A 25,399-nucleotide genomic window follows, 5' to 3' on the forward strand; every position below is an offset into this window, starting at 1 on the left:
GGCAACTCCAGCAAAACTACTCCAAGAAAAATTTCTCAAGCTATGTCCTAAAAAAAATCTCCCTGGGCAATCAGTACAAGTAGTCCAGTACCCAAATATCCAGAAAGCTTGCCAGAAAGTATCTCACCTCAGAGCTCATTGCGCGGTCTCTCCTCCAGAAGCATCAGGCATTAGCTGATTAGAACTGAGGACTCAGCCTTTCAAGTACAAAACTGAAAAAAAGTCTTAAATATCAGCATATTATACACTCCATGCAGCAGGCATGGAAAGGCTCTGGGAAGGATGGAGCGTTTATAGTTTCCACAGAAAGAACTTAAAGGAGATGAAGACAAGCATTAACTTCTAAAATAAGGTCTGTTATTTCAAATAGCTTTCATTATCTGTCGCTGCTGGCATGAGTGGTGTCAGTCGAGGGGATTTGTGGGCTCCTAATCTGAGCTGTTCTGCTTGTTATTACCCAGCCATTACCAAAGTGCTCCTCTGTCACTTGTGAAGTGGCAAAGGCTCATTCCCATTGTTATTTCCTTTCCAAGCCTCCCAGAGCCTTTGGGACTCCAGGAAGGTCTGACCCAAAGGCAGAGGGAGTCCAGGGGAAGATTTCCAGCAAAGAGAAAATCCCTGCAGAGAAGACACCACAGTTTCACTTCCTTCAGCTGGGTTTTGTGGCCAGTGGTGACACAACTGGAGAGCACCAGGACAGGACTGGACTTTCTATACTCAGAAACTGTACTTTTCAATTTACTTTCACTTCTGTATATTTTCAGCATAGGAGAAGAATTAGAGAGGAAAAATTGCTGTCCCAAGCTCTGCTTTCCTTAGTTTGCCTGTTTGTGTCACTCTGGGGAAAAAGGGGATTTTTTTGGCCTATGGGGAGCAGTGGGGACACTTTCACAAGATGGTGCTAATTATACCCCAGAATTTGTGTTTAAGTTTTGTTTCTTATTATGATCAAATGCCCTTTGTTGTAGTAACATCAGGACCTCAGCTTGCCTCACCAGAGAGACAGGGACAATGATTTTGTGCATTCATTACCTTCTTCCCAGGCAGTTCCCAACACACCACTGACTGCAACTCTTGTGAGACTTTGGAATTCATAATACCTTGGATTGTAACACATTTTCCAGAGGGTCACTTTTATCACTTACTCAACAGAGAGATTCTTATTCTACAATACATTGGTAGGAACATAAGAGAAAAGAAACAGAGTTTAAAGAGCACACAATCAACCGCCTTGCTTTTGTTTCTGTCCTGACAATGTGCAATAACATAACTAGGGCAACAGCTTGCATGTTCTAAAGTATTTGCTATGCAACAGATCTCCACTGAGTTTTTGCTGAGTTGTTTCTAAGTGGCCTTGTTGTTATTCTGAGTACCAAAGGTTGTTTTACTAGCATGTAGAATTTGGGCAGTCATCAATATTTAATCTGTGTTTTGATACTACACATTTGTTTTCACTGACATCTGATTCTTTCAGTGGAATAAGTCTGACTAGTTTAAACTTTCTGTAAACCAAATATAGAGCTTCATAACTTATCAGGTAGTACTGTAAGGATCTTAAGCAGAAAAATCTATTACTATAGTGCACTACAGGAAGCTTCACCAAACACCACAGCAGAATAACTTTTGATTTTTTTTTTCCAAACCAAATACTTTGGATTATTCCACGATGCCCTCAGCCTATCTGGGTTACTTTATTTCTGTCTAGGATATCATCACTGACTGGTGTTTTTCAAGCGATTTTGAAAGATCTCTGCATGGTTTCACAGGTGCTGGCTTTATACTGTCAGTTAAGCATTACAACAACCTAATCCTAACCCACAGAGCCTCTGTTGCTTCATGGAAAGGACTGAATTTTTGGAGCTGTTTGGATTCTTAGATCCTTACTGTCTGTTTAAAGAAGTCCTTTTATTCCATTGACTTATTCCATCATCACAGTGCTGGAAGCCCTCAAAAATATTAATGCTCATTTTGAGATTGTGAGCTTAGGAATTTAAGGCTAGAAGGGTTTTGCAGGTCACACAGACCTCTTGCTGCAATGGTCTCATAAAGCCCTTTCCACAAACTGTGTCAGGGCACTGCTATTTCCTCAGCTGTAAAATGGAAGTTATTACATAAGGATGCTCGAGCACACACAGTCTGGCCCTGAGCTGCAGAGTTAACCCCAGGTGTGCAGACGTATCACCAGAAACCAAACTTCCTTCCACACACTTGGATATGGAGAACTGGCTTAGGCACATACCTGGCACAAGATGAAGACAGTTCTAAGAAGAAAATTTTCTAATTTATTATTCTCTTGTTTAAAGGGAAACAGGAACCACTTCATTGTAAAGTCAGCTTTCCCTCCACTGCCTTCCTTCTCAGTCTTCATGTAGAGGAGTATCTGAGAAGCATATGCTTTTTTATTAGCAGAAGAGACAGGCTAAATTGGGATATGATTCATGCTTCCAATTTATGCTTTCTCTTCCTGCATTGTCAATGGCTAATGAGAGGTAATTGCAAAAGCTCACAGAGGGAGGCACTTTTGGAAAGAGAGAGAAGAATTAGAGAAGGTGTAAGCAAGGTTGGATTTACTGTTCAGAGGCTTTTTGTTCCACTTCTGGTCTGCTCGTGACTTTCCAAAGTTGCTTCTGTCAGAGCTTGATAAGAATTCCAAAAGTTAGACATTGCTGGGGTTTATCAATACCTGTGGCACCCATTGCTCAGGACCAGTCAGGAATGGCAGCTCACCGGAGCTCCACTGAGTCCTCACACAAGCCTGATTTTTGGGTGAGCTCTCTGCTTGGAGGCAGAACATTTTGGTACTCCCTAAAGATGGTCTCAGCCAAATTACCTGGGCACAGCTCACCAGAGGCACAAGATGACATCTATAGATGAAAGCCCTGCCCCTCTTGTTTTCAGAGAAGAGGAACACCGGGTACCTGAAAAATCTTGGAAGCCAATAGCTATTTCCCAGCATTAGCCTCTGAATCTCATTGCATTACACTTTTTCTGGTTTAATAACATTTATTATTAAAAGGCTTTTGTTGAGAATGGAAGCTGGGTTCAGTATGTGTCTATGAGGCAGACTGAAATCACTTGCCAAGAGTCATTAGAGGAGAGTGCTGACTGAGATGATTTTTCATCATTTATTACTCATTTTACCCAGGGACCTCCCTAAGCAGGAGCTGGGGACCCCCATGCAAGAGTAGCCCCAGTGCAGATCTTTTCCAAGCAACACAGTTTAGGACTTCAGGCAGCTCATGAGAGCACTGGTCTGTGAAACCTCAGAATTCATCAACTCCCTATGCCAGTATCACTCCTCTCTCCTTGGCTGAGAAAGGAGGCAGTAAGTGCCAGGGATAGGCTCAGATTCCCCAAATCCCTCACTGCAGTGCAATGTTGCATTCAGTTATGTAAAAGAACTGAGTTAAAGGATACTGCCATGTGTCCTAGTGTTTCTGGCAATTTAAATGATGAAATATCATGGCAGAAGCAAAAATTTACATGAAAAGGCACAGTCAGCTTGCAGCTCTGGACAGTTCATGGGTCCCTGCTGTGATACCTCATCCTGGGAAAAGCTGCAGCTCCACGTTGTGCTAGAGCTGCACAAAGGGTTGGTGTCTCCTTTGACATGGGGTAAGCCAAGCTTTAGCCTGAAAAATCATGGGTAAACTGACAACTGTAAAGAACAATTATTAATCAGTGATAAAAATAACTCATTGATTGAAATTTTCTTTCTTAGAATCGAAGGTAGTATTTTGGCATAGTGCATCACGTGCATCTCACAGGATTCCCCTTTAACTCTCTTCAGCCAAAACCCTTTGCCACCATGGCAGTGCACAAGGACCATGGCCAGTTGCATTGATGGATTCAGTCTAATTTTCTCCTTGTACTTTGTCTCTCTGGCTCCATCTGTCGTCTCCTGCCTCAGAGTTAAATTCCCAGCTCTGGGACGTGGACACGGGCTGTGCCTGATGCTCCATGGCAGGAACTTCAGGCATTGGAGAGATATGAATAATAATAAATAAATGGCAGATGAAATACAACTTTCATCCAGTATAGTCCAGCACAGCAAGATTGGGTTCCCAGGGAATGGCAGTATATTTGTTTTCCAGATCATTAGCTAATGCAAAGGAAAGTGAGAACATTTATTAGCCTCCCTCAGAATCACCTTTAGGAAGAATGAATATTCATGGCTATAAATAAGACTGTTTCAATTAAGTCTGCACATAAAAATGCTCCATGGTGTCACAGAAGGCTGTGCTATTCAAAAAGAAATGCCTAGATGAAAGTATTTAAGGCTGTATTTGAGGACAAATTCACTTGTGAGCACTCATTTCCAATGTTTCACAGTTAATCACTGGAAGTTATGATGTTTTCATCTTATCTGAATGTCAGCCCACAAGCTGAGATGCAGAAGAAACCTTTGGCTTGTTTTTTTTTCTACCTGCTAATGGCAATCTGGTACCATAATTGCTTTCTTGTTCAACTTCAGATAATATATTGTGGTGGTGATAAGTTTTGTGTTTCCCTGAGTATCACTTAGAAAGAGCAGCCACAGTGCCAAGCTGCTCATTACAAGCCTTGGAGAATATCACCCAGGAAGTGACACAGTGACCTCCCATCCTACAGCACAGAGTGTCCCAACACGCCCCTCTTTTGCTAAAACACATTTCCAGTACTGCCTTCAAAACTCTTTAGGAATCAACACTTTGCAGTGTCAAATCTCTTGCAACAGCCCCTCTGGACAAGTTCAGGCAAGGAAATGTGTTTTAGGCAGTTGAATACCAGTGCAATGTGTCTCCAACTCAGAAAGTCACTGGCCTTGACTACCAAGAGCTGGGAGAATGTGTTAGGAATGTACCAGTAGCTGCTAAGAGATCTTTTGCCCTGTGCATCTGGAGCCTGTTCCTGGCTGATCCCAGAGACAGCCAGGTGATGGAACCACCATCAGAACCAGTACAGCTGTCCTCGTGTTCCTCTGTAAATGGCATCATTCACTGAAAAAGAAATAGAGGGGAAACAATGGTTCTAAAGCAAAATGTTTCCATGGGAAAACAAAGGACAGGCAACAACACCATAAATAGGAATTAGCTGGTGACAAATCTGTCCCATCCAAACTTTCCTTTCCTGTTCATTGAGGGATGTGCAACCACTGCTCCTTAATGCACATGTACCCTTCAAAGGACAGATGCATATCTCCCGCTCTCCTCTTCACACATGGGAATTTATTCTTTGTAATAATACTCACACTATTAAGCAGAACTTCAGAGGAGTTTATTAAATGCCATTGAAAAACATATGACACCAGCAATTATAGGGAATCAATGAAAATACTTGCTGGTGTCAATAACCTAAATTACTACCAAAAAAAGTAGCCAGTGTAAGTAGTTCAGCTATACTTCCCTGGGATAAAAATCAGGCCCTGCATCTAAATATGGTATCAGAGGCAACAGTAAATGTCCAAAAAGGCTGTAGCCAGTTGCAAACTGCCATAACACAGAAAAAAATGGCAATCTACTCTGAAATTACAAATTAAGTTCTGTTCATTCAATTCAGCTAATTGAAGGGAAAATCTATATCAGAACTGGAAACCATGACAGCTGTGTCACCCCAAGTAACAAACACAATGAGTCTTTGAGATGAACACCTACTATTAACCCAAAGAGAGCAATCTATGGGCAGTCACGGTTCAGACATCCTGATTAGCCTTAATTAAAATTCTCATGATCAGGGGGCTATGAAAGGAACAAAACTTTTGAAGAATTTAGGCAAGTGCAAAAGGCTGGAGATAGGGTAATAATTAGGAATAATGTCTCTTGTTAAATTTAATTCCTTTAGCCTTGAAATTACCATGACAGATTTAAGATTTAGTGGCAGTTTTCCAGTCCCTAAAAAAGAGCTTAATTATCTAGTTTAAGGATTTGGGAGAACTGATTCAGATAAAGCTACATGGGGCCCATATCAACTCTGTGGCATGCTTGAGTGGACTCAGATAAAGAAGGAATAGATATCCACTTGTTCAAGAAGCTTGAGACATCATCTACCTGAAAGGGGTTTTTTTTGAGACACCAAAAAAAGTTTGAACAACTCTTTAACTTTCTCTTTTAATTAATAATAATCACTCTCATCCAATTTGCCTTTCTACTTCTTGATTTCAGCTGGGACTGAAAGCAAGACAGAGATAAAGCAGCCAAAACTCTGAATAGTGCTGATACCAACAGAACTTCTTAATCACTGGAATTGGACTATCTCTAGAGCCCAGGAAAGAGATTTAGAAAGATGAGCAAAATTCAGATCTGAGAAGTATTCCTCTGAGTTACAGAGCACCTTGTAGAAATCATCACTGTATTCTATTAACTGCTGTTAGTTTAGGAGAAAATATAAGATACTTTAGGAAATGTCATCTCCAGAAGCTGTGTCAAATGGAAGAAATATTTCTTCTAATATGCAGTTCATGACATAGCTCTTTTGGGTTTTCAGGGCCAGGGAACATCTTGAACAATGGATGGATCAGGAAGATGATGAATAGCCTGAAATACTGACGAAGAACATTCTCTTCTTAGAGAATCAAACTCGAGAAGATAGATGTTAATATTATTTTAAAGCCACCTTCATTGGGTTCTGCCTTCTCTATGCAATCCACCTATATGGTCTCATTGTCAGCTTAACTGAACACTTTACAAGTTTAAAGACGTTTATTCTCCCAAGAGCCACATGAAGTAGGAAAATACAGTTGTCCCATTATATGGGTTTGGAGCTGTGGCACAGAGGTGCAGCGTCACACATGGCAAGGCAGGGAATTGAACACAGCTTTCCTAAATCCCAGGCTGTCACCCTAACTACTACTCCTACACATTTTACATCAAAATGAGTGGTTAAGCTTGAGTCCCTGCTCTGGGCTTCATCCTGTCTACATTAATCTCTGAGCACCTTAGCAAACCTGCAAGAGTGCTACATCAAGAGGTAGAGGGTCAGTGGAAGAAGTGCCCCATTTATTACAGCTTCTTGATCATGACTGAATGGATCACATGCCTTAGGATCCACTGGCAAAGGGTAAATGGCTCCCAGAACTAATCTTTCAGCTGCTAAGAATGGGATACAATACTTTACAAGAGTAAAAATGAGCTGTCAGAGATGATAAAAGCAGGTACAGCGCGGACTCGATGTGCAGAAAAGGGTCATATTTCAGAAGTTCAAAAAGGGTTCAAATTAAAAACAAGCAAACAAAAAAAAAAGAAAAAAAAAAAAAAAAAAACAAAAAAAAAAGGACAACAACTATTAACCCAATACTGGCCCTGTGCAGCAAGAACAGCAAGAAACTCCAAAGCAGTTGTTTTAATACTGCTTGGAGTTGGAGGAGCCCTAGGAAGCTCACAGCTGCCAACTACTGCAAAAGGGTTCCCTTAACTCAGTGGATCATGTTCCAGAAATGATAATTATTCAAGAAAATCCATTCTGACTCCCACCACCCCCTCAAGCTTTGAACCTTGTGAGTTTCTGTGCCTGTGGACATTGGAAAGAGGCAAACATTTGCCCTTAAGTGTTCTCTGGACCCAGTGGTCTAATGGGTGCCGTTCCTGAGCGTCCCCGTGCATCTTAGGAAAATAGGAATGAGATTAACTTGGAGACTCTCTTCTATCTCCAAGGTGACCAACTCCACTTCTAATACGCAGTTCCTGAGGGACCTCTCTTCTGTACTGTGTGACTGTACATTCTCAGCTGATTTTCTTCCCCATTTTCAAGGGATCCAAACCAAGGGATGTGATGCGCCCGTCTTCAGTGTTGAGTTAGGGCTCACAGTCATGCTGCAGCTGTTTAATGGAATTTTCTGTGCCTTTTCACCTTAGATTATTGCAGGACTCTTACCTGCAGAATATTCTTAGCTCTGAGCAGTTTAAAACTTGTTTAAAAACTAACTCTTCATCAAGGCCTAAACACAATTTTTCCTGATATGGATGTGAATCCACCATCTGGACCTTGGCACAACCACACACCCAAACATTTTAAGGGAGCAGACCAAATGTGAAAGTATTGCCAACATGCTGCTACACAAATAGTTTTGTCTTTCCTGCTGGATGATACAAACATTTCACAAACACGTACAGCAACAGATCCTCTCTTCAAGCTAGCTCTGTCAGGACAGATTCATTTCGTCATGCATGGAAATTGAAGAATTATTCCAGTTATATGCTCCTAATTGACACCCCATTCCTCTCCTAGGTTTTCTCTTTCTGTGACCTTTTCTAAGTCAGATTTAAATTTGGGGTTATGAAATCCTTGGAGAAAATTAAGATGGCCCAACCATATTATTTACTGAAGCTAAATGTCTTCATTAATCTCACAGCGACTTCTGCCATGTGATGCTGGAAAGGAAATGATGGGATACTTTTGATATGCATGAAGTGAACGAAGACAGAGTAGAAATTATGAACTTCTGTATTTCCTGTGACTGCAGTAACAACTTGGTTGCCAGATTTAAATCTAAAAATGTGCCATTGACCACTGAGGAACACAGAACCATGAGACTCAGACAGGAAAGCACATGAGCCAAGGAGGCCCAGAGGTGATGATGAGGATCCTACAAACACTACACTCCAGGAGGCCTTTAGAATAAATTCACCTATTGTCACCACACGTAACAGACTGGGATTGGTTCTGCAGATTGCTTCTGCTGAAACCTTTGTCCAAGTAACACCATTTTAACAAAGGGTCCAAAATCTGTGAATGTACTACAGGAAATCCCACGTTGCTTGGGACAGCTGGTGTGGCAGCGTGTGAGAGACTGGAGCCAACGTGCTGTTTTCCCACCTGGTAGTGTGTCCCATCTCCTCTTATAAGACACCTGTGGCAAATTCACCCCTAACAGGAGACTTCTTTGCTCCCTGAAAGATGAAGGTCACAGTCTATGTTTTTAATTGTGCTTAATAAAATCACTGAACTTTGTGCTCCTCCGTTTTTATTGCAGAGCTTAACCTCCCTGTACCCCATATTTCCTCTCATGGTTAAACTAAGAAGTCTTTATCAGAACAGAAAGTTCTGATCCCTTCACTTTATTAAAAAAAAAAATCACGGTACCCAGTTTCTCATGTGTTTTTATTGTAAAAAAAAAAATTCAATCAGAAATTGGTGCTTGATGCAGAATGCTGGGAGAGCAGGATCCCAGCCTGATCCAGCCTTTCCATTACTACAGGGGTAAAGAGACCTTTCTCAGGTCTCTGTTCCATCACTAGGAAATAAAAGTAAAGGCTGAACTAAGTTTTAATGAATATGCATGGTCTAGATCTCTGCCAAACTGAAATAGTGTAGTCTGGGCTCATGATTAATTATGGGCACACCGAGAGACTTCTCGACCGCTAACATAAAGGGAAACTAAAGCTAGAGCAGTTTAATTCAGAGAAAGTGTTGTAAGGATATGATGTAGCTTCATTAAATATAGATGCTGATTCTTTTACTCTGCCACTATTTACCACAACACAGAAATCTCTGCCTTTTTCCAGCATGGATGTACTCACACACATGATAATAGTAATAGTAAAGCAACTGATGACACATGCTCCTGAGACACAGCTAAAACTCTCTTGCTTTCTGGCATAAATATATTTGCCTGCAGAAGGTAGTTTATTGCAACATTTATGTAAAATTCACTTTAGTAGCCCTTGAATTTATTTTGCTGCAATTGAGACAGATTGCTCTGCCTTCCCTCCAGACCAGACCCACACACAGGACAAGCAGGGCTTGGGATAATTGCACAAATACTGAACAATTCCATGAACATCAAAAATGAATATCTATTCCTAATTGTTATTACTTGCTTTCATGCCTTTGACTCAAACCTGGATTTTTGTTTTCAAACAATATAATTCATTTCTAATGCAAAAAGAAAGGAGCACTTCTGGCCATCTTTGAAGGCTTCATGGCTGGAACATCTTAACAGAGACCAGGGGCTAAATTGCCATTTGTAAACAGTTCAGGAAGGGAAGAAAAACATTAAACAGAAATATAGACTACCTTTGATGAAACAGGTCTTAGGTTCTTGCTTTCTGTTGTGATAAAACTCAGCTGTTCAAGACAGAGACATCCTGCAGCCTCTTTATAGAAAAATACTTAGAAGTATAATAACAGCATGATTTCAATATTGACATATTTATACTAGAGAGTACAAGCATGAGAGTTTTTCAGTATGAGCTTGTAAGCAATTAAAAAAATAAAATAAGTCGAAACATTATGCCCTCTCACCACTATGTATTCTGGCTGTGCAGCAGTTTGTGGACAAGCTGCTTTAGAGTGCTATTAAATGAATATTTCCAACCTATTTGCTTAGCCCCTTGCTGGTACAGAAAGCTCTGTCAAAGTCATGAATCCAGCTACTCCAGCTTCAGAGAGAGAGCTAAATTCTCACTGGCACATCACCAGATAAAACCAAAACATCTGAGGACTGAAAACTAGAACCTGATCCCACCAGAAAATTATTTGACTTTCTAGATGCCTGGAGCACTCAAGAGCCCTAATGGCTCAATCCCCCCGTGCCCAGCACCCTTTCTGCCCCCACTACAGCACAATTGTTTCTGCAGGACAACAAGGGGGAGACCAGCAGGGGCCAGGGAGGTGAGAGCTGGAGCCAGTGACCCTTCAGCCTGGTCTGAGCAAAATCATCTCTGCCCAAAGCAGAGGGAGCAGTCTGGCCAGAGCACCTGCTGCATGGACCTGGCAAGCCTGAAAATGCCAAAGCCAAGTGCTGAAAGGTGTAAGAGCAGCACATAACTTGACCCATCACCGACCTCTTCCCTTCCTAGCCCACGGCTCCCTGCCCCAAACAAACGGGCTGCTTTCCTCTCTTCCTTTCCTCCTAAAGCCTTGGGCTTGAGCAGGCTCAGATTTGCCTTATTAGCTCTCTGCTGGTAGCATTCCCCTGAACTGCCTTTGAACCTTGAGAGGGTATTAACCCCTGAAATGCTGGGCTTTGCCCGGCTCAGCAGGGCTGTCAAGGGCACTGGGAGTGAGACCTGGCCAGCAGGCAGGGTGCTGCAAGTGCCTGGCACAGAGGGAGAGCATGGAGCACCCCAGGGTGGGATGTTTTCCTCTGTCCTCTGCCTTTGATTGCTTCACAAGTGATAGAGGAATTGCTGGCAGAGGAGGACTGCTGCCCTGTGGAATGTGTTTGCAGGGGTTGGGAGGGTGCTGACCCAGCCCTGGGAGCTCGGCAGGGCTGTGACTGCCACAGTGCTCAGGGCAGAGAGATGCAGTTCAGAAAGGGGAATTTTAGCCTCATCTGCTATATTACAGAGCTAGGCATTTGAGTCTTTGGAAACTTATGGGGTCTCTCTGTATGGGATGGGTTTTATCCTTCAAAAATGTAGAAAACTGTATAAAACCTGTACATTCATTGTGTCAGCTGAAGAATGAAACTGTAACCTCTTTTCTTATTTGAGCTCTAATTTTATGCCTGCTGGTACTCACTTATACAGAACATCAGCAAACATTTATATCTCTCTTAATTTTCCCTATTCCCTATTAATTTCTCTTACGTTCAGTAAATGATCCTTTATGACTCTTGGTTTAACTCTTCCTTGCAAAGTTGTTTTCCCTCGACTTTCCATAAGCCAGATATTTTAATTTCTTGCACTATGCCTCATTTGCTAGTAACAATGATGTATTTTCCCCTTCCCCATGTATTTATTTTTACTGAGAGATTCAGCCGTTCATCACATTCAAATGAAGAATTATTACTTAGCTATTATTATTATTGCTAGTGATGGTATGTAAACAACTGTAATGATGTGTGGGCTTGTGTAGGAGCAAAGATCACAATAAAGATGTTGCCTTAGGGGGAATGAATGAGGGAAACGTGCAAAGATTTAAGCAGAGCACCCTGTCCTTGCTGGATTTGTCTCTAACTGCTCTCTTCAACTCCATGGCCTGTTTTCCTTTGGCCTGTGTGGAGCCCTCCCCAAACACCCAGACACTGCCACAAGGACACCTGCCAAGGCACTTGAGAACAGGAATGATGTGGGAAAAGGGGTTTCACTGAGAAAGGATACTGCTGGAATGTGTATGGGTGTGTGTGATGAGCAAGGGGTGCTCTAAGTGTGTGAGAAAGAGAAGAAGAGGAGCAAGAGATGCATTACAGAGGTGATGGCACAAACAAAGCTGCAGGACAGCCTGGAATGAAGCTTTTGGAGGCCAGTGTTGGGTCATGTTGGGTGCTGGGCATAGCAACAGTGCTTCTTACTCTGGTTTCCTTGTCTGTGGAACCAGTATTTTTCATATCAATTCCTAATGCATAAATAGGATTATTCTGAAACTGTGAGGCTCTGATGTTCAACTCTCTCCCAGCTGGAAACAACCAGCAATAAATTGTGTGTTTGCTCAGCTGATCAGTGGCAGCTGTGTTGCCAGGTGCCAATGACTTTGCCTAGGTGGGTGACAGGGAGAAACAAGCCCCACACTAATTTTTAAGGACTTAGTTATGCTTGCCAGCAAAGAAAAATCAGCAGAAAATGGGGAGGGAGCATGAAGAGAGCCTGAGAGAACTGAATGGAAAAAACCCAGCTCTTTGGCAGACCCATAAAGAAAATTCAGGCTAATAAAGAAAGTTCACTCTTTTTATTCTCTGCTGCCAGCAATTTACTGCCCTAAAAATGAAAGTAGCTGGCTTTAGACAGAGCAGCCTTGAAGATAGTAAAATTTCAGTATCCTGTATTAGCCTGGCTTCCCTTCACAGAAGTGGGAGGTGAGCAGAAGAAAGAGGGATCAGCTGGGTCATCCCTGGTCCCTTGGGGACCCCTGCGGGTGGGGCTGTCCCAGAGCCACCCTGAACTTGCAAAAGCAGGTTTTCCAAATGAAGATCCAGCCTTGCTGCTGTAGGAGCCTCATTACATTTTCAGTAGGATCCTTACTGCTAACCTTTTCCTTGTTCTTAGTTCCTTTCTAAGTTTCTCTTTCTAAAAGCTTGTAGTTTTTTGGTGTTGTTTTTTTTTTTTTTAACCAATAATGCTCAACAATAAGCACTGTGAACAAACCAATCAGAGGAAAATCCACCCAAGATCTCCAAAGATCTTACCAAGCAGTTTTTGCAAAGAGCTGACAAAAGGGGAGAAATTACTTAAAAGATATTTTATGAATTCTGGAACCTATTCTGAGATAAATATTTTAGCCTTTCTTCTCCAAAAAGAGAGGCTGAAAGTGTAAGGAAGATGGGGAAATGCAAAAATCATCTGTGTCAGGGATATGGCAAATCGCTAACCAAACACTTTCAAGATTTAATGTATACCAGAGCCCTAAAAGCTTTCATATTTATTACAGCTATTTTGAATTCCTTACTGTATTTTGAAAGAACTTCCCTGGTTTAAAACACCATTCAGATCTTCTGTCACTTTTGTTCCCACTTGCCTTTCAACAGCTAGAATAATACATGTAAAATAACATATGCCCACTGCATTTCCATAGTGCCACTGGGGCACAGACCAGACCAAATATTTTTCATAATGCTGATGGTGATGCCCCTGGATGGTGGCTTCTGTCAGAGTCATCACTTAGCCAACATTATCAGGGCAAAATAGAACTCCAGGCTGAGGAAACTCAGTGAAATATTTTGTTTCCTGTGACTTTCAGGGTACTGGGAGCAAAGACAACTGTCCCCACTTCCATGCAGCAGAAGACCAGACCTGACCACTGCCTGTATCTGCACATTCCAACAGCAAACAGCAAAGTGCAGAGAACTGAGGGGAAAAAAATATCTAGACCTGAGGGTTTCAGATTATGGGAGTAGAGGAACAAAGATTAGTTCTCCTCTGATATAATCATACCTTCAAAAATTCTCCTATATTGGGGATATTCACTATAATATTCTCCCTATTCTTCTGTTGTAGATTTAATTTTACTTTTTTGCCACTTTAGCTTTCAACTCTCCATCCCTTTCTCCTAAAAAGACCCTTCTCAATTTTTTTGTTTGCTTGTACCCTTCCGCAAGATCCTTCAACAAAATCACAGGCTGTCAAAAGCAAAGGCACTTGCATTTCTGAGCCCTCGCTGCCTTGCCGAATAATTTATGAAAATGGAAGAGCCTGTTTCAGGCGTAATCCAATTTGTCCTCTCTCGGCATCATAAGCACATTTGGAGCCAGATAAGACAATTATCACATGGATCTTTAGTACCTGCAATTTACAGCTAAAAGCTTCATTCTGATAACTTTGTTTTCAAGTGCCACGTGCTGGAGCACGGGCAGCAGAACCCTTCCCGTGGCGATTCGCGTCGGCACGAGGGGTTTTTGGGAGGAGACACACTCGGAATGCAAGAGCAGGGATTGCTTTGCTCCTCGGGGGAAGGGGCACAGGGCAGGCAGAAGACAAGGCTCAGCTCCTCGCCAGGTGGCTTCCCCAGGAGCAGGTATGGAGGCGCTCAGTGCTCCCAGTGCCTCCAGCATGGAGGGAGGTTTGGAAAGCACACACACACAGAGTTGCTATTGAAATGTGTTTCCGTAACCACCGAATTTTCAGTTGCCAAATGTGACCTGAATATGTTACCTTGAGCATCCTGCAGAGCAGGGACCCATGGCTTAACCAGAGACATTCCAGGCTGAGCACCAAAAAGTCAATATTTTCCAGAGAGCTCATCATAGCTGCTAGCAAACCTGCAAACATTTACTTTTTAACATTATGCTTGAATACTGATATCATAATGCATAGCTGCTCATTAAAAATATAATCTGCTTTCTAATTGAATTACTGGCTCTTTATCATTGTTTGTGACTCAGTGTGCAGAAATGAAATATTCTCATTATTTCATGATAAGAAATAAGATGGGAACTTACAATTTCATCGTGTGGAATGGTCTGTGACAGGGTCCATGTTCAAATGATAAGATCTGATCAGATAAAGACTTAGCTTGTTTCACTCATATGAGTAGGAGTATTTTGAGAGCAAACATCAGACACTTTTTAGATCAATTTAATGTGCAACCTTTGAGCACTATTAGTATTTGAGCATTATTTGAGCATTATTTGCATTTGGTCAACAGTGAAAAATCAACTATATTTGACTACACACTGTAGGTTTGCAAATTAAAAAGTGAGGTTTTTTTGTCAGGAAAAAATTAGTTAATTTGAAAATGTTTATAATTCCATAAGACAAAGGCACAACAATTTAAAGCCACACTACTCATAGCTATGCATCTAGGGCACTACCCTACTTTCTTATCAATCCAAACATAAGAATATTTTATAGCAGTTAGGAGTTAAGGCTCTTTGATGTTTATGTGCTTCTTTGGTGAATTTTGCTAGGAAGATCTTACATCTAATGCTATTTTAGCTATCTCTTGATATATCCAAGCCATCATAATATCTCAGCTCAGAAGGTCTGTGGTGCATTTCTTTAGGGACTTCATTAGTGGAAGATATCCTGACTCAGTATTTGGGCTACTTTTGATGCATCATTCATATATACAATATTCAGCTCTACATCACAGAGTTGTTGGGGGCGTATTTTGTGTAGAAAATTATTACAGTTATCCAAACTGTCTTTTAAAATTAAAAGGTTTTATTTGCATATGTATAACATTAACTAAAGACTTTCAAACAATAAAAACCTTGCTATCAGCTCATGCCCACATGACCAATTACCATTTTCTCTGTAGATAATTTGACCTGAAAATTACCCAGAATGTTCCAGAGCAAACAGTTGGGGTGAGTACAGGAAGCCAAGAGTGCACAGGGGTGGGAGATGAAAGAGGGGATATTTTGAAGGAAGGAAGAACTGCTCAGATTTGGGATAAATGAGGAATGGATTGAGCTGCTCAGAGCATGGCGCTTCTCTCCTGCACCTTTGCCTTTTCAAGGAACTGCAATTGCTCAGAGTCAAAGCAGATAAAGTCCTTGTGTTAGCCTGCTCATCACTGGGGAAATTGGTCACATTTAGTCAGAAATTAAAGTTTCAATGAGTAAATGATGAAATGGGAATTCTACCTTTTCTGGAAGGTGGTATTTGGCCCTAGGGCAGGCAGAGATTATCCATTCTCTATGCTTCTTATTTATAACTTGAGGAGCTGACAGCTCTTCTAAAAGCAGGCTGAGGGATTTTAGACAGTCTGAGGTTTAAAATTAGGCACTGGAACTAATAGGCTGTTATTGTCTCATAATTATATTTGACATGATGCTCTTAACTCTTTTCTGAAACATCATCGTGTGCCGAAGGGAGTCAGGATGCCGTAGCTTGGTCTGCAGCAGCAGAGATCAGCCACAGCACGGCCCGGGGGTGTCCTGGCTGCTGCTCTTCCCAGCTCCCTCCGGGTGCTCCACAGAGGCCCCAGCTCAACAGGAGCAGCCCACTGGGGGAGGCTGTTCCTTTAGCTGCAAACTGAAACCAAGGGATGCTGCTTGGAGACCCTGCTGGGAGGTGCCATTCCCGATCTGCTGCTTCCTTGCACTGGGAGCAGAGGAAGCAATGTGCTGTTGGCTGATTTTAGCAGATCTTTACAGCACTTCCAACAGTGGTCCAGGTGCCCTGAAATGAGCAGCATGGCTCAGGAGCTGAGTCTTGCTTGCTTTCCTCTGCCACCCTCCTGGTGTTACAGGAAGCTCTAGAGACCTTTCCTTCATCTTTTCTCATGGCCTGGAGATCTGAGCAAGCACATTCTCACCACAGGAGTCAGGCAGGCACCAGCCTCCTGTCAGCAGAAGGAAGAATAAAGGGCTGTAACTCAAGTCCCTTTAGTTACACAAGGCATTTAGGAGGTTCAGGTTTGATGGTTTTTTGCCCAAGCTGCTGGAGCTGTGACCTTCAAGGTATCGCCTTGACAACTTGTGCTTTTTAATAAAGCACAGTCTGGTGGAAGGGAGTTAATTTACATGGGTTTTCATTCTCTGAGCTCTGTCATCAGTGCACCAGACTCGCTTATTGAACTCCCCTGTCGATAGAGCAACCAACTGCAGCACATTCACATCCAACAGCCCAAATGAAGCACCTGTTCTCAGTTACTTGAGGATTAATTTCTCTTTTCCACTTAGTTTCCTTTCTTTCTCTGCTTTTGGCTTCTGCTTCTCCTGGCACCAACACAAGTACTAGGAGCTCCAGTTGGGGATGCAGCCACCTTAAACAGCCCTTTTATTTGCTGTGTGCCTTTTCCTTATTTTCCTTGCTCTGCTCTTTCAGCTGCCTCTCTGCCATTGGAAGTCCAGTTCAAAATAATCTGTGCAACCTAATGCAAGCCAACATGATTTTTTTATGGTTGAGTTGTATAAAGCCAATAAATGAAAAGGAAAAATAATAATATTTCAGGCGGGTCTCTTGGGCTTACCGGGTTCTGCCATCAGAAGTAGTGTTGAACATGCAAAATGCTATGAGTACCCTAAAGAATCAAGAAGATCCCTCAAATGCACCCCTTCACCTGGGCCATGTGGTCCCACGGGTCCTTAGCCACTTCCCGGAGGAAGAGTGGAGGACTCACTGCAGGCTTTTGCAGTACCAAACACACAGGCTGTGGTATGACCCAGAACATTATTTTGTTTTTCCAGCTGCTGTGCTGGAATAGAGCAAGGAATGAGATCTTTCAGAGTGTCTAGGGATGGATGTTATGGGTTAATTAATGCTTCAGCAGAGGTGATATACAAGGAAGAGTTATATGCATGTTTAAGGTGATTCATGCCGCCTCACTGGATTTCAGTCTAATGGGAAACTTATTTCCCTGTATTTATGGGTAACGTCCATCCATATCCCAGATATCTCTCCAGGGAGCCTTCTCTCCACGGCCATCCAGCTCCTCTGAAGAAATATGGACTCGTCAGTACCCATCTTGGCTGTAAATCTGCAATTAAGGGAACGGTCCATTTACTTCTCTGCCATGCCAAGATGCTGATTCCTGGCAGGTTCCTTCAGCCCACAAGCCCCTCTCCCCTTCCCTGCTGCAGCCCCACAGTCTGCCACCCCCACCCAGAGCAAAAATACCCTTTCACAGGCGAGCTGCATCTCCCTGAGCCAACTTTGCAGCTCTTTTCTCCCACTTCTCAGAGCCATTGGAACATGGATGGGACAGATCTGAGCCTGGGTTTTGGCTGGAGGAGCTGCTCCCCACTCCCAGCACAGGCAGTGCTGCCCTCTCTCATCCTCATTTTCCTTGTCCTTCCCTTGAGGTTTGATTCACTCCTGCCCTCGGGCAGAGCCATTTTCACACTGGACCTTCAGGGCTATCTTTTTTACGTGACATTATGTGATTAATTTCCTGCTGAGGTGGCAGGAATAAAACAGTGACACGACAATCTGTTTAAATTCCTTTTTCTATCTTCTTTTTTTCCCTTTTCTTTTATTGTTTCTTGGCTTATGCTAAGCCTGGAGAAACTGCTGTCTAGTAACCCTCTGCCATCTGCTGTGCTGCTATCAAGGAGGAGCCATGCCCAGAGATGGTTTGTCTTCCTTCTTTTTCCCTTTCCCCTCTGCCACGAGTTTGCATGCTCACAGCTCCCTTTGGGCATATTCTACCTCAGCTGATTGAAGGGCCACAAAGGTCTGGGCTGCTAAATTAATGTGCAGGCACAACAACACCAAACTAGTCAGAGTCCAGCATCACCCTATTTATATTTATATCCTATAAATATATTTGTTGTATAAAAATACAGGAATGTCTGCATGCAGTCATGTACAAGAGCATGTAAACAACCTGAGCACAGGTCTGGGGGCAGACACAGGCAGAAGGAAGGGAAAGAAGAAATGCAAACAGTTCCTGGAACAGTCCCAGACCAGAGCCCTGAGTACAGCATGGCTGGGTCATGAATAAAACACAGAATTTGCTCACACTGAGACAGGAGTTAAAAGCCACCAATTCAGAAGACTTCCTTGTCTGAAATAAGCTTTCAAAAACAGAGTTATAGAGAAAACTCAATAATCTGAATGCTTCAATGAAACCACAAAGGGTTTTCATTGCATTAAGCCACACCTTCAACCCCCATTTTTCCCTTTGGGCAAGTACTGGGCATGCAGCAACAGGCTGGAGGTGTCAGTGATACTTTTGAAATAGGCTGGGGGCTCTGTGCCTGTGAATGTGTCTGTGCCTTATGGAGCACAATAGGTTCCTGACCTATTTGGATGCTAGACATGAATATATAAATATTAAATAATGGTTAAACTGCTACATCAATTCAATATCTTGACAAAAACCTTTGACTGAGGCTTTTTCAAAGCAGAAAGATTTAGGCTGTTTTCCCTTTGGGACAGTTTTATCTGAGTGCAGTGCCAAGTTTACCCCATTAGACAGCTTTGCTGAGGTGAGCTCGTGTACATGTTGAACAAGGGAAAGTGCAAAGATTTCTTAAGGCAACAAAGACAAATCTTAGTCTCATCATGTCCCTGTTACTGCTCAGCCTGAGCTGCAGGAGGCGGCTGGGGTTGGGTGCAGCAGCCCAGCATCACCCCACAGGCTACATCACCACCACATTCACTATCAGATTTTTCTGAATTGGTCAAAGATTTAAGGTCTCTGTTAAAAGATTCTCGTGAACTGAATATTATGGAATATAGAGGTTTTCACAGATGTCTCCTATGTTCCAAGTCCAAGAACACACCAGATCTTGGATCAAACTGAGATACTACTAACTGTAATTAGAGACAACTTGTATCTGAGATACCCTTAACAAATCACCCAGGGTGCCAGAAGGGGGATCTCCCTTGTACAGCAATTCAGAGGGATTAAGTGGCTTGCCCAAGGTCACAGAGAAAGCCAAAGCCAGAGCCAAGATTTCAATCCAGTTCTCCAGAAAATGCCTTAGCCTTTAAGTCTACCCTTTCCTCCTCAACAGAGTGAGAAAAATATTGCAGAAATCTCAAGTTCAAACTATTTGCTACTTGGAGAGCAGCCCATGTCCTGGCTCTTTTATCAGTTTATGTGGAAAGACTCCAAGACATTACTTATATTGACTCAATATTAAATGGCAATAACCACCACAACAGATTTACTGTCTGGCAATGTCTTCCTGTCTGCTACAGTAACAGTAATGATAATTTTTTTCCTCATTAAAAGATTTAGGTTCTTAGTCTCTCTAGCAACTTTTTGAATTCTCCTGTTCTTGGGAAAATTAAATCCTCATCCACTGTGTTTTTTCAGGGAAAGATCACATCTGGTGCCATTCTATTGCACAAGGCTGGTTTTGCCTGGGAGTGATTCTGTGTTTGAAGGCACCATTTGACTTTCATGCTGTCAGTGCCATGTGGCAGCAACCCATGGGCAGGTTGGGGATGCTCTGGGAGGACACAGTTGGCAAATATCTGCTGCTTCCTGGGAAAGGTTCAGCTCCAGTGCTGAAAGAAGTGCCTGACAGTCATGGTTAGAGGCGATGAGAGGTTCTGACAGTGCTGTGCTGGCTGAAAACAAGCAGGATGTGCAACAAGAAAAAATCTTAATTATGGACCTACAATGAAGCAATAAATTTTATCTTTCTGCTACTTCAGAGGAAGGTCGAAAATGGATAAAATTTTGGGAACCTGGTTTCAGGCATTCATTCATTGCACCAAGACAGGACTTTAAAGCTGTGATGAAACTTGCCTTAGCACTTGGGCTCAGGGCTGAACAAGCCCTGCCCCATCCCAGCCTTCTGAGGCAGGGCTCTGAGCCCTGGGACTGCCACAGGGCAGAAGATGGACATTATTCCCATGGAAATCCTGCACCTCCTGAAGCTTGGTTGTTTGACACCAATTTCAGCAGGGCCAGGCTTTCAAGCTATGTTTGCTCATTAGTTTCTCCTGCCTTTGCTTGCCCCAGCACAGTGCATGTGGCTGAAGTGATGAGTCCAGTTAAGTTGGTTTTGAACTGCAATTTGCCCTTGTCTATTGTTACCAAACCACACAAACTCTCATCCAGGCTGCTGCAAACATCAAAAATAGCCTAAGGAGCCCTGGTCCTCCCTTTTGCCCTACAGAAAACCAGCAAGAGACAAGAAAGAAGCAGCATTAAGGCAGCACTTGTCTGTGCTGGCTCCACACGTGCAGCGCCAGTGGAAGGGTGAGGGACCTCTCCCAGCTGAGCCATGTGCTGGAGGGAACGGTGGGAAACACAGATAAATGATTTCTCTGATACCTCCCACCTTCAGGCAGTCTCTCTGCGGCTCACCTCGCTCACCACTGCTGCTGTTCTCTCATTAGGAGCAATCACCAGAGAGTTTGTGTCCCAGGGGAGCGTGGTGGCCTCTGCTCTGCAGCACCAGGCTGTTCTCTCACTGCGCTGCTCTTCTCCCACTTACCGCCCTTTAAATCTTTATATATATTTATTTTTTTCCTCACACATGAAAGAGGAAAAGAGAGAGAAATGTCAACAATTAATCTCAAGGTTGGTGCTGAAGTTCTGCTTTTCCATGGCAAATGTCAGAATCTGTATCCACCCCTTCAAGAGATGAAATAAGGCTAATGAGCTTGCAGTGCAGGAGGTGTGGTTCTGTGCCTGACCCTGGAGGGACAGGGAAACAGGCAGTAGAGGGAATAATAAAACTAAACACTTACTTGCAGAGTGTCTTTGTTCTTTGATAACGGGCTGTCTTGTTTCCCTGTGCTTAGCAAGCACAGCACTGGTTCAGGATGATGCTTAAGTTCATGTTTAAAATTAAACTGTTTGCAGGAGTTCAAGTACAAGCAGAAGCACCATCCTGAATAATAACACACTGCAAGGGGTACGGGAGGAGAAAGAGGAGCACCTGTGTTACATGAGTCAGAATCTCATTAAAGAGAATCTCTGTCCAGGCTTTTCCTTCTTTGTTGGCCTTCATTACCCCATTTGGTACCCAAATGCCACCCATTAAATCTAACGAGTTTTGCAGGTGATGAACATCTGTGGGCTTTCTTGGGGAGAGGCTTTCCAAAGCAAGCAGGAGGGATGCCTGGGCTCAGGCAGCGGTCCCAGCCTGGGCACACAGAGGACACACTCCCAGTGAGACCCTCCAGCCTTGTCATTACCACAGGATGTTGTTTTTTTTTTTTTCTCTTGCATAGTACCACAAGGCAACTTTCCCTCCTGTTGCATGTTGCATATGTATAAATGCTGTGCAAAGTGGTAACTCTGAGGGACTTACTCTGCAGCACACGACTCACCAGGCTGTGAGAATAACCCCAAGATACCCCTCTGTGGTGGCAGCAGTGAGGTGGGCACCACCACACTCCTGTGTCTGGGAAGTGAGTAAATATTTGTACAGTATTTAGAAGAAGTAAGGTAGGACTGAATTATTCATTCCAATTAGATACTTTGCAAATGTTTCCCTTTTCATCTCATCTTAATTCATTTCTGAATGAGTTTGAATTTCATTTGATGCATTTCTTATAATTGACCAGATGCTGTTTGGGCATACAGTTTCCAAACAGCCCAGGCTGTCTCACAGGCAGCTCTGTCTGACTCTTTCTCTCCCCACCCCCCTGCTGTTCTTGATTATTATTCCAGCTATATGGCTGGCCATATGTATTCTTTCTGCTTCATAATTACTCTGAAAATTTTCCAAGGGAAAACTGAACCAGCATACTCCTGCTTGATTGAATTTTTTTGATAGAAGACCTGAGGATTATTCTGAACAGGAAAAAAAAAAATCCATTCACCCAAGGAGCTGTGAGGAATGAACTGCAAGGGGCCAAAACCAGACTGGGCTGCTTTACTGGGCAGAGTGACTCAGAGCTGCTCCTCTCTCTTCTTGTCCTCTCCTCTTGATTTTCACATGTTCAACCTTGTAAAAGCCAGATCATCACCAAGCTCTGGAAAGTGGAAGATCCCTGGGTTTCCACGCGGTTTTGGATTTGCAGGGAAGTTTGTGGGTGGTGCTGGTGAGGAACATGCAGCCCTGGCCGCCAGGCAGGGTCAGGCGAGGCGAGGCAGGGCTGGCATCAGCTGCAGTGTCCTTGGAGCAAAGTTTCACCTTCTCAATGAGCGCCGGCAGCTCCGCTCCAGCAGCGCCGAGTGACGGCGGCTGGATCCCAGCCGGGGCCCTGCTCTGGGTGCTCCGAGCCTTTGATGGGAATTTGCTATTCATCTACACTGAGGGCAGCTTTTTTGCTTGATGTTAATGATGCCAACATTGCAGGCACTTGCTTGGGACTGGAGAACTTTTAGCTGCTGACTGTGTCTATTCTTAGTTTCCTCTTCCAGCAGTAGAAAATAATGATCCATCAGCTCCAGTGGAGCACTGCTGATTTACACCTGCTGAGCACCCAGCCTAAGGTGTTTTGTTTATCCCACCATTAAAAAAAAATAAATCATAGAATCATTCAAGTTTAGATTATGATAATGTGTTTTTTCTGATGGAGCATCTGGGCAGCACATTTAGCAGTTTCTCCTCTCCTGCACAGAACCAAATACTGCCGTTATTTTGCATCATGTGATGATTTTTAAAAATGTACTCAGCTTTTGCCTTCTATTATCTTGGATCATTAGCCAGCATCCTGTTATGCAATGTGATCAGTGAAGCTCAGTGCAGTACCTCACAATGTGATATCATTTCTCAAACAGAGCATGCAGTGGGGAAAAAATTAATTTCTCAAAGCTGACACAGGAAAATCAGATGGCTTCCCTGGTTGTTTTAAAGGGTTTGAATGCTCAGGCTGAACACTGAACTGAGAACACTGGAGAGTTATTTAATAGATCCATTTCCAGGACAAGAGGGCTATTTTCCTTTAGGACATGATTACCTTAGTGAATTGAACTTTGCTGTGCTCTCCAGGGTTTCCTTTTTGTTTGGAGTTGTCAGAGTAAACTCCAGTTTGTGGACATACCCCAGAGACAAGGGAGATGAAGGCAAAGGGAAGAGCAGACCTCCACCCACAGCATCTCTGATAACCTCCTGCAAAACAATAATTTAATTAGTGCCTCCAAGGCAGCTCCACTGTTCCTGGGCAGGGTGCAAGCTGGGGATCTGATTAGCCATGGATTCATCAGACAAGTCAGTGTGCTGCATTCATGGCACAGGGTCCCAGAGCACCCCTCTGCAGAGCACACACAAGAGGTGCAGCTCCCCCAGCCTGCCTGTTCTGCAGGGCACAACACTGCAGTCCAAGACAGTCTTTGTCCCAGGGGAGGATGAAAACAGTTGTGTAATTTTCTCCTGAACAAATGATAAACTGACCTTCCCTGGATAAGCCACTGGAAACAGAAGAAGAAAATTGCCACGCTTTTTTGTTCAAATGCCTGGACCCCTTTTGTACATCCACACTTTAGAAGTATGAATCACTCATGCAGAGGCATTCGTGCAGATAAAGTGCTGTGCAACACTTTGAAAAATTACCTCCAGAAATATGGTTCAAATGATGCAAATCCAAGGGATGTGATATGGTGTTGAGAACTCATTACAATTTTTGCTTCAAGAAGTTTCCTTAAAAATTGTTGCCTGCACTGGAGCCAGGCGCACAATCTGAGCCTGGAAGCAAAATTAGTTTGTTTCTTCCTTGGGAATGGAGTAACCAAAGTTCATTTCAGATACTGCCTTTCACTTTTTCATGCCTAAATTGTTATGCACAAACAAATAAAGTAAATAAGATGTTTGTCCTTGCCCACCAGCCCAAAAGGTGTGAGAGCACATCAGTGTTTCTGCTCAAGCTGTGGCCTGCTGTGTGCACCAGCAGCTGGTGGAATTGTCTCTCAGGGGTGAAGAGGACACCTCCCCATCTGCTTTGCATTTATTAGCCTTGACTTAAAACAACAAACACACATTTTGCAGCACTGCAGCTGAAAAACTAATTTTTTTTGCTAGGAGACACGTGAAGCAGGAATCCAGATAAGTGCCCTAATGTCATTACAGCCTCAAAACCTGAGCACAGAGCAAAGACACTGACCCAGCCCAGGGGAGGGTCCCTCAACCCCTACATACCAAACAGACACAAGTAGCACCCAGAGAGGTAACCACAGCAAATCCCTAATTCTTCTTCATCTAGCCAGGATCACAGCAACCTGCTCTCTCTGCTCTGGGGGCAGCAGAGCCACAGGATTTCTGAGGATCACTCATGGAAGGAGATGAAATGACCCCTAGGGCTCCCCACGTCACTGCTGGGCTGAGCCTGGGTGGCCTGGTCCTGGTGGGAAGGTTTCCTCAGACATCCTGGGCTCCAGGTCACACAGAGGCAGCAGAGCGACCCAGCAGGGAGCACGGCCCTGCTGCTGGCCATGGCTCCAGCTCTGACATCCTCCAGAGGCACAAGGCAGCTGCTCTACAACCACCCCACCCTCCAACTCTGTTAGTCATTGAAACTTTCTCCAAGGGCCTCTGGAATCGAGCTTTTCCCCCTCATTTGTTCCCTGCTCCTTCAGGGAATGCAGCATTTGTGAGCACGTGCCTGCGCTGGGCAGCGCTGCACCAGCTTCTGCAATGAGTTCTGCCTTTCTAATGCACATATTAGGGATGCAAATTTTTGCAAATGAGAAATGTTCTCTAGCATTATGTATACAGTTTATTTTTGTGAAGATCAGAGAATCTGGC

This window comes from Vidua chalybeata, chromosome 13 (assembly GCF_026979565.1).
Source record: "Vidua chalybeata isolate OUT-0048 chromosome 13, bVidCha1 merged haplotype, whole genome shotgun sequence".
NCBI classification, from domain to species: domain Eukaryota; kingdom Metazoa; phylum Chordata; class Aves; order Passeriformes; family Viduidae; genus Vidua; species Vidua chalybeata.